Source organism: Prionailurus bengalensis, chromosome B4 (assembly GCF_016509475.1).
Source record: "Prionailurus bengalensis isolate Pbe53 chromosome B4, Fcat_Pben_1.1_paternal_pri, whole genome shotgun sequence".
Lineage (NCBI taxonomy): Eukaryota > Metazoa > Chordata > Mammalia > Carnivora > Felidae > Prionailurus > Prionailurus bengalensis.
Genome location: NC_057358.1, coordinates 68,467,224 through 68,477,015, shown reverse-complemented (window position 1 = coordinate 68,477,015; position 9,792 = coordinate 68,467,224). Strand labels below are relative to the sequence as shown.

Sequence of the window (9,792 nt, the reverse complement as noted above, 5' to 3'; positions counted from 1 at the left end):
GGGGCATGTTTACATTCAGCTAACACATTTCATGTAATAATGGGTATAAAGCATTGTGTGTGTGTGTGTGAGAGAGAGAGAGAGAGAGAGACAGAGAGAGACAGAGACAGAGAGACAGAGAGAGACAGAGAGAGACACAGAGAGAAGGAGGCTTTTCCTTTGTTCTTACTATTTCCATGGCTGAATATACAACACCCAAATAAAAATATGTATTCGGTCCTAACTGAATAGGGAAAATATCATGAACCAGTCCCAGTTAGACAAAAGTGCCCTCTCTATCATCATGAACCATCAGAAGGAGGCATGTTTCTCTGACAGTTTGTCTGAATTCAATCTTATAACACTTTTATTTCTTTCTTTATGACACTGGGAGATCCTCCTATGGACACTGAGATGAGTAGAAATTCAATAAGGGCAGAGGAGAAGGGGAGCAACAGTCCCAGTGAATTCTCTCTAAAACCAAATTGACTGTCATAAAAGCTACACACACTGAGAAATAGATATCTCATGCTTCTGCGGAGGAGTGGAGAATGGAGAAAGAGCAGGGACTGATGCCAGGGATAAGGTAGGCATGGACAAGGTAGCATAGTATATGCTATTGAAAGAAATTTAGAACACATTCTGATCAGTTGCATGTGGGAGGGTATTACAGGAAGAATGTGTCCCCCAAAATTCATGTTGAAGTTCCACCCCTCTTGTGATGGTATTAAGAGGTAGGGCTTTAGTGCTCACCAGGACGTGAGCATATGGGCACCCTGAGCTGAGACTCCCAGCCTCCTGAACTGTCAGAAGTACATATCTGTTGCTTAGAGCCATGCAGTCTATGGCGCTTTGTTATAACAGCCTGAACTAAGACAGAAATCAGTACCGACAAGTGGGGATGATGTTGTAATAAATACCTAAATATATGGGAGCGGCTTTGGAACTGAGTGATGGGCAGAGTTTGTTTTTGAGGTGTGTGCTAGAAAAAGCCTACATTGCCATGAACAAAGCTGTAAGGGAGATTCTGTAGAAGACTCAGAAAGAGAAGAGAGCTGAAGAGAACACATCCTTCTTAGAGAATCTCCAAGTAATCTGAACAGAATATTGGCAGATATATGGACAGTTAAGGCTATGCTCATGAGATCTTAGACAGACATGAGGAACATGTTATTGGAAACTGGAGGAAGGATGATCCTTTTCATAAAGTGGTGAATAACGTGGCTGAATTTGTGGTCACGTTCCAGTGTTTTCTGGAGGGTAGCACTTGAGAGCGATATTTGGATGAAGAAATTTCTAAAAATGTTGCAGGTGCAGTTTGGCTTCTGACTACTTACCATAAAATGTGAGAAGAGAGATATGGCTTACAGATGGGATTGTTAAGCAAACAGAAAGCAGAACTAAAAGATCTGGGTAATTCTCAGCCTACGCAAATTGCCAAAAATGAGAAAGCATGTTCAGAAAAGAACACTAAAGGAGTGGCCAAGCATCTATTTGATAAGAGATGAGTACGTATGGGGACAATGGACTTCATCAGCCACTCTAGCAGGAAAATGTTGGTTTCAACTAAAGAAGGAGGAGACAGGAGTATATGAAGGACTTCTTGGATTTCACAGGACAAGTTCATAGAGGTATCTGCCTCAGAACTTGCCCTATTCCTCAAAACAATGAAAGAATGACTCTGAAGGCAATTCAGAGACCATCAGGGCTGCCTTCTTGGTTTAAAAATAGGGAAACTATTGCTTTGCTGTCAATAAGCCTTGGGGGCAGGGCCACCTTACAGAGCGCTGGGGGCGCAGAGCTCCAAGGACTGGACAGCCACTCCAGTGGGTCTGGAAGGCACAGCATTGAGCCCAAGATGAGACTAACAATCTAATGTAGTTTGCCTTGGTAAGTTTTGGGCTTGCCTAGGAACTGTCACCCCTTCCTGATTTCCTGTTTCTTCTCTTTGGAATAAGAATATTTCTCCTATGCCCGTTTCACCATTGTTTTTTGGAAAAACAACTTGTTTTGTTTCAACGGTTCACAGCTGGAGGGGAATTTTGCATAAGGATGAATGTGCCTCCAGTTTCATCTTTGTCTAATTAGATGAGATTTTGAACTTCAGACTTTAGAGTTGTTGCTGGAATGACTTAAAACTTTTGGGGTTGTTGGGATGGAATGTATTTACATGTGAGAAGTACTTGAATTTGGGATCCTGGGGCAGAATGTTATAGACTAAATTTCTGTGTCTCCCCAAGAATCATATGTGGAAACCTTACCTTCCAATGTGGTGGTATTACAGGGCATGGCCTTGGAGAAGTAGGAATTTAGAATTAGAGGAGAAAGGTAGAGCCCTCATGAGTGGGATTAGTGCCTTGCAAGGGTCTTGCAAGACCTTATATCCTTTTTCTGCTCTCGCCATAGGAGGATACAATGAGAAGCCGGCCGTCTGCAACACTGAAGAGGGTGGGCCGTCCTGATCTTGGACTGCCAGTTTCCAGAACTGTGAGAAATAGGTTTCTGTTGTTTATAACCCTCCCAGTCTATAGCACTTGCTATAGGAGCCTGAACTAAAATGGGGGTAACCATGCCAAACTTCTTATTTAGACAAAGACCATAGTATTTTTGTTACTGAGCCCTCTTCTCTTCCCCATACCCCACCAACTCTGATATAATTCATGGAAGTACTAGGTTACCCCTGAATCCTGTCTTTAGCAGCAGTCTCACAATTTGGAAGGTGGGGTTCTGGTGCCTAAAGGCTTCGCTGTGGGCAGAGATGTAATTGAGTTTTTTATGCAACAAGATTTCAGATTCCCGGATTCTCAGTCAGTTGCATGGCCCAGGCAATACCTTTCTCTACGAAGCTGTGTTACCTTTTCTTTCTGCTTCCAAACTAGTGTACTTCAATGTGAGTAGACTATAGAAATTTTTTTGACAAAATTGTTTACTGCAAGTGTCAGGGAGTAGCCAGCACACAGCCACATTCTGATTTTTTTCCCAACTTATTTACCTAAAGCTATAGTCTTGGCTGGCACTTGATACACCTTCCAGAGTACAGTAGGCAAGACTCTGACCAAATACTTTGCCATTTCTTAACAAGAGAAACCATGTTTCCGAACTCCAATATCTAGGTCCTTGCCCCCTCTGTTAAGTCAGTGCTACCTTTAGGTAGCATGTTAATTGGTTGCATTCTAACTCCTAGCTATCAAATTTTAAATAAATATAAGCAAACGTTATCATGTAATAAAAGCAACAAATACATATATGGCACATTTTCATTTTTGTTAGTTATCAAACATATTTCTTTTTTTTTTTATTTTTTTTTTCCACGTTTTTATTTTTACTTTTGGGACAAAGAGAGACAGAGCATGAACGGGAGAGGGGCAGACAGAGAGGGAGACACAGAATCGGAAACAGGCTCCAGGCTCCGAGCCATCAGCCCAGAGCCTGACGCGGGGCTGGAACTCACGGACCGCGAGATCGTGACCTGGCTGAAGTCAGACGCTTAACCGACTGCGCCACCCAGGCGCCCCAAACATATTTCTTAAAACCATGAAATATTATCTTTTAAATTAGAAACATCTTAAAAATTCGGTAATAAGTGTAAAGCCTGTACTGTTCTACACCCATAGGGGCAAAACCATGCTTTAGCTTTATTGGACAATATAGACCAGGACTGATATTTAATATATTTTGATATGATGATAATATGCACGAAAACCATTTTAAGAGATAATACACAAAATAAAAATGACGTACATGATTTGTGTTCTATGTAGGAAGCAACTGGAATGTTAAAATGAAGAAAAATGGATGAGAAAATTATGACACATCTATTCAATGGGATATTATGTAACAAAATAATTAGGAAGACTGTGTTACAACATGAAGCTCAGTATACGATGTTCAATATAAAATGTCAAAACATAAAATTACATGTGCACAATGATTGCAAACAAGTGAAGTAATGTATGAAAAATTCTTAGATGGGATTATAACTAAATAATTGTAGTTGTTCCATGGGTGGTGAGATCATGTCATTCTCTAATTTCCAACTTTTGTGTCCAGGAAAACTATCTCAAGATTTATGGTCAATGAACTGACATGACTTACCTTTAAAACATAATAAAATGAATCTATGTTATTAAATAGATTAAGTTGGGCACATTATTGCAATTTGGTGGGTTAAGTTGCAGAACAGCTGTCTTTATCCCTTTATCCTTTAATTGTTTTCTATGATTTATTTACTTAAACTCTTATGCAAAATGCCAATAATTCATTTCTTAAATTAAAGAGAGGTTTATCAAATTAATTCTTAGAAAATCTCCTTTGAAAGCGTTCAGAATGCAGTTTAATGTTTCTTTAAAGATACACACAGACCATCCACAATATTTCTATAACTTCTTATAAGATGATTTTCCCATTTTCTGTCCTTAACTCTATTTTTCTTATGCTGGACTGCTTTCATTTCCTTAATTATGCCAAATCACATCTGGAGTTTTTAAAACACCTTTTTTAGCATGTTCACAAAATGGCTTTTTTATAGGTAAGGGGAGAGAACGTCAATATAAGTTTTATAGGTAGATGATCAAAAGTAGAGTGTGTTTTCTAAAAAGGCATGTTTGAAACCCACATATTAGTAAATTCTCCTGGTGTGAGATGTTGCCACCTGAGTTAGGTCCACAATCTTATTTTTTTTTTTCCTTTGGACCCTCTGGTACCCCCTATGTGGGTATATTCTTCTCTGTCTTCGTGCCTTAATAAAAATAATTTTCTTTTTAAAATGTTTGTTTTTTCTGAGGGTTGATGGGGGGTGGGAGGGAGGGAAGGGTGGGTGATGGGTATTGAGGAGGGCACCTTTTGGGATGAGCACTGGGTGTTGTATGGAAACCATACTGACAATAAATTTCATATATTGAAAAAAAATAAAGTACAATACAATGCAGTCTTAAAAATAATAAATAAAATGTTTGTTTGTTTATTTATTTTGAGAGAGAGAGAGCACATGTGTGAGAGGGGAGGGGCAGAGAGATGGGGAGAGAGAGAATCCCAAGCAGGCTCCATGCTGTCAGCACAGAGACTGACAAGGGGCTTGAACCCATGAACTGTGATATCATGACTGAGTTGAAATCAAGAATCAGTTGCTTAACTGAGTGAGCCACCCAGGCACCCCAAAAATAATAGTAATTTTTTATGGTGAAGCTTGTATGCCACAAATTCTTTTCCTTCCAACCGTGTATCTCAAGATAACTTTTTTCCTTTGAATGACTTATATTACCTTTTCTGAAGGCAGGTTGCCTTTAGAAATGTTACAAGGTAGATTTTGGATTCTTTTCTAATAGTTCTTGTAGCTTCCTCAGGAATAACTATAGTACTTGAGTTCACTCACCATTATCTCTCCTTTCTATAGTATCTTAGTACTTTCATCTATGTTTTTCTTCTGCCACCCGAGAGCCACTTATTTTCATTACTACTTAGTTTTCTTTTTTTTTTTTTTTTTTTTTTTTCAGGGAGTATATATTTTTTTTTCTTTTTTTTTTTTTTCTGAAATTTATTGACAAATTGGTTTCCATACAACACCCAGTGCTCATCCCAAAAGGTGCCCTCCTCAATACCCATCACCCACCCTCTCCTCCCTCCCACCCCCCATCAACCCTCAGTTTGTTCTCAGTTTTTAACAGTCTCTTATGCTTTGGCTCTCTCCCATTCTAACCTCTTTTTTTTTTTTTCCTTCCCCTCCCCCATGGGTTCCTGTTAAGTTTCTCAGGATCCACATAAGAGTGAGACCATATGGTATCTGTCTTTCTCTGTATGGCTTATTTCACTTAGCAATAGCACTGCTAGGAATTTATCCAAGGGATACAGGAGCACTGATGCATAGGGCCACTTGTACCCCAATGTTCATAGCAGCACTCTCAACAATAGCCAAATTATGGAAAGAGCCTAAATGTCCATCAACTACTTAGTTTTCTAGTTAATTGTTTTGTTTATAAATTTTCCTTCACCCCAGTTACATCTATCAATCTATATTCTTTTATTGGTAACCTTTGCACCTATACCCACTTTTATAATGGTTTCTTCTCCTTGGTCAGGGTCTTTTTTTTCTCAGATTCGGATATCAACTTCCTAAAATTTTCATCTGGCTTAAAAACACTGGTATTACTCTGAGAGCACCTGGATGGATCAGTCGGTTAAGCATCCAGACTTTGCTCAGGTCATGATTTTGTGGTTTACCAGTTCGAGTTCTGCTGCAGGCTCTGTGCTGACAGCTCAGAGCCTGGAGATTGCTTCGGATTCTGTGTCTCCCTGTCTTTCTGCCCCTCCCCTGCTCATGCTCTATCACTCTTTCTTCTCAAAAATAAATAAATATTAAAAAACTTAAAAAACAGCACTGGTATTACTCTGATTCTTTAGGATACTGGTCCTTTTTACTTGTGCTCCAATATTGCAAGGTCTTTATGTGTCTGCTCTTTTTTTTTTTCTTTAACTCCTGTTTGACTTCATAGAGATCATTAAAGAACATGATATAGTTCATTTTAATTTTTTGAGGAACCTCCATACTGCTTTCCAGGGTGGCTGCACCAGTTTGCATTCCCATCTACACCAAGCTTTTAGAGGAGGAGACAAAAAAAGGACGGAGAAAAGAAGGCCACCCCACCCCCAACTTAAAAATAGGAGTAGGGATGGACTGGGCTACCTGGAGAAGATCCAGGGTGCTGTCCCCCTTGATTTCTCTATCTTCCTCCCCCAGCATGTTGTCTCACTAATGTATGTCCACATTGGGCAGTGGAGACTACCCACTATTCAAATCAGAAGCTTTGACTTCTGGTCTTAGCCCTACTAAGTACCTCAGTCTGACCTAGTCAAAGACAGCTGCTCTTCCTGGGATTCAGTTTCCCTTGGGAGTATGTGTTTGATTATACAACCTTTAAGACTCCTTAGAATCTTGCTATTCAAAGTATGGTCTGTAATTGCACTACCAGGTATTTATCCAAGGGATACAGGTGTGTTGTTTTGAAGGGACACATGCACCCCAATGTTTATAGCAGCACTATCAACAATACCAAAGTATGGAAAGACCCCAAATGTCCATCGATTGATGAATGGATAAAGAAGATGTGGTATATATACATACAATGGAGTATTACTTGGCAATCAAAAAGAATGAAATCTTGCCATTTGCAACTACATGGATGGAATTGGAGGATATTATGCTAAGTGAAATTAGTCAGAGAAAGACAAAAATCATATGACTTCACTCATATGAGGACTTTAAGAGACAAAACAGATGAACATAAGGGAAGGGAAACAAAAATAATATAAAAACACGGAGGGGGACAAAACAGAAGAGATTCATAAATATGGAGAACAAACTGATGGTTACTGGAGGGGTTGTGAGAGGGAGGAATGGGCTAAATGGGTAAGGGGCATGAAGGAATCTACTCCTGAAATCATTGTTGTACTATATGCTAACTAACTTGGATGTAAATTAAAAAGATAAATTACAAACAAACAAACAAATAAGAACTTGAAATTCAAAAGCAAAAAATAAAAAGTAAAGAAAAAATAAAGAACATGATACAGGCAAACAACTACAGTTGGCGATTTGCTCGTTTGTTTGGTTGATGTGGACTCTTTTACCCCTTAGGTGATGATCACAACTTCTCAGATGTATTGCTCCTTGATGCATACAGTTCCAACCCCCAAAACCAGTATCTAATTCAGATCTGAGAGACTGACAGAGGAACATCTTGTAATTCCTTATCCTGTTACCTTGACTTGAAACTAAAGAAAAATACATTAAAAAAAACCACCCAATCATTTCAAATATTTCACATTTTTCCGATGTGTACTCTAATCTGCATAATTTACTTTCGAGGATTCCATTTTCAAAGTTGCATGTGACATCACCAATATCCTTCCTTCAACCTGTCTCCCTTCAGTGACATCACTTTTCTCCACCAAACCTTCAACTCAGACCCCACCACTCCACTCCACCACTCCACCCCACCACATGCTTTTTTGTCAAATACTTTTGGGATGTTAAATCCCTGACTAGATATAGGAAGAAAAGGGAAAGTTGAACGGAAGGGAGAAATACAGCACTTACTAATAGCACTCAAGAAAACAAAGGTTGTGGCTCACTTTCTGGTTTATCACTCCATCATTTTTTTTCTTTTTTCAACAGATATTTATTAAGTTCCTCTATATGCCAGAGACAGAGCTAGAGAGTGGATATATAGTGGTAACAAAAACCAACCAAACAAATAAATAAATCTATGATCTTTGTATTCATGAACCTCACAGTCTAGGGAGATAAACATGAATAATCAACATTCATTTTTCTATTTCTCTGGCTTTCTCGTTAAAGATAAGTTGTGGTAAATATGATGAAGGGAAGATATGAAGTACCTTCAGGACATTGAGTATTATATAGATAGTAGTTCAGAGGATTATTCTCTGGGTAAATAACATTTAAAGTGAGGACTGAAGAGTGAAAGGGAATTAAACATGTGACGAATATATATGTGATTATCAGGGGAAGGCAAGTTGGTGAGCAGGAAGAGGAAACACAGCCTGCCAATGTCCTGATAGAAAAGAACCTGGCACAGATCTCATGTGTGTGGAACAGAAACTGTGCAGTGAAGGAGATATGAAGCATGGCTTTCCCTCTAAGTGAACCTGATGCACATTGGTGCCCATCCTTTCTATTGTTTAATTTTGTGGCTTCTATTTCAACTGACAGATTGTAGGGGTTTTTTTTCTTTTTAATGTTATTGATGAATTTTCAATCTGTAACCACATATTTTTAAGTATTTTTGTTGGCAGTAGACAGAGTTTGCAGCAGAGTTTGCTAACCAGCTGACATTTTAAGAATCTGTCAAGTGGTCAAACAGTCCCCAAACAGCAGCACGGTGGTAACAGGACCACAAGTATGAGTACTGAAGTCACTAGGTTGTCCTGCCACCTTTCCATAGATTTGACCAGTAAGGAGTCAACGATCTCAAACAGATTCAGTTTACAACTTATGCAAAGTAAGATCAGCATGGTGCTACCTCCCCATATTATATGCCTAAACCAGAAGCGTCATATGACAGATGATGTAGGTAAAGGGTCACCTTGCTATTAGGGAGCAGCCTCTAAACCACAATTACATACATGGAAGCCTGAAGTTGTACTCCAAGGGATGAGGTGAGTTGGAAAGTCCTGTGCTCAACTGAAACTAGGGTGATGGATGGGAATCAGATTTCTGGTAGTCTTCCACAAGATTGGGATAAGAAACTGCCTCATGGCAACTTCTAACAAAACTTACCTCTCTTTGCTCCAAAAGGAGCCACAGGACCCTCTAGCAAGACGTGGATTAGACTACGGTCAAGGTTGGCCACAGAGCATATGTGAAGTCACATAAGATCACCAGGGCATCAGGGAAGAGCTGTTTCTCTGTAGAATCCCCAATCTATTTTTAATGCTGCCCTAAAATGTGTCCTTGAGTTCTTTATAATAATCAAAAGAAGTCTATAGAAATGACTTAGAGAAAAATAGTGCAAACTAATATTATACCAGAGTAAAATGTCAACTTCCTCTTTCTACAAATAAGCATACAAAAGAGGCATTTGCCCCAAGTGTTTGTTATTTATGGTGATTGATATGGATCTCTGTCCTCTTATTAGGGAGATAGGAATAATGCCTAAATAATTTTAAGGCCATAGAGTAAGTAATTATAGAAGTTTCATACAATATTTATAGCCCAAAGGAAAGAGTCCTTAGCCCTGCTTGAGGGTCTCAGGAAAGGCTTCCAGAAAAAACATGACTGGAGAATAGACAAATAGA

The 9,792-nt window shown here is 39.0% G+C and overlaps 1 long non-coding RNA gene across 1 annotated transcript; it reads left to right on the top strand.

Moving 5' to 3' along the window:
• The first annotated feature begins 1,382 nt into the window (after positions 1 to 1,382).
• LOC122472287 lies at positions 1,383 to 3,220 on the top strand. The gene is made up of 2 exons (XR_006294402.1): positions 1,383 to 1,869; positions 2,386 to 3,220. It is a non-coding gene; the product is annotated as an uncharacterized LOC122472287 (long non-coding RNA).
• Positions 3,221 to 9,792: the final 6,572 nt, after the last annotated feature.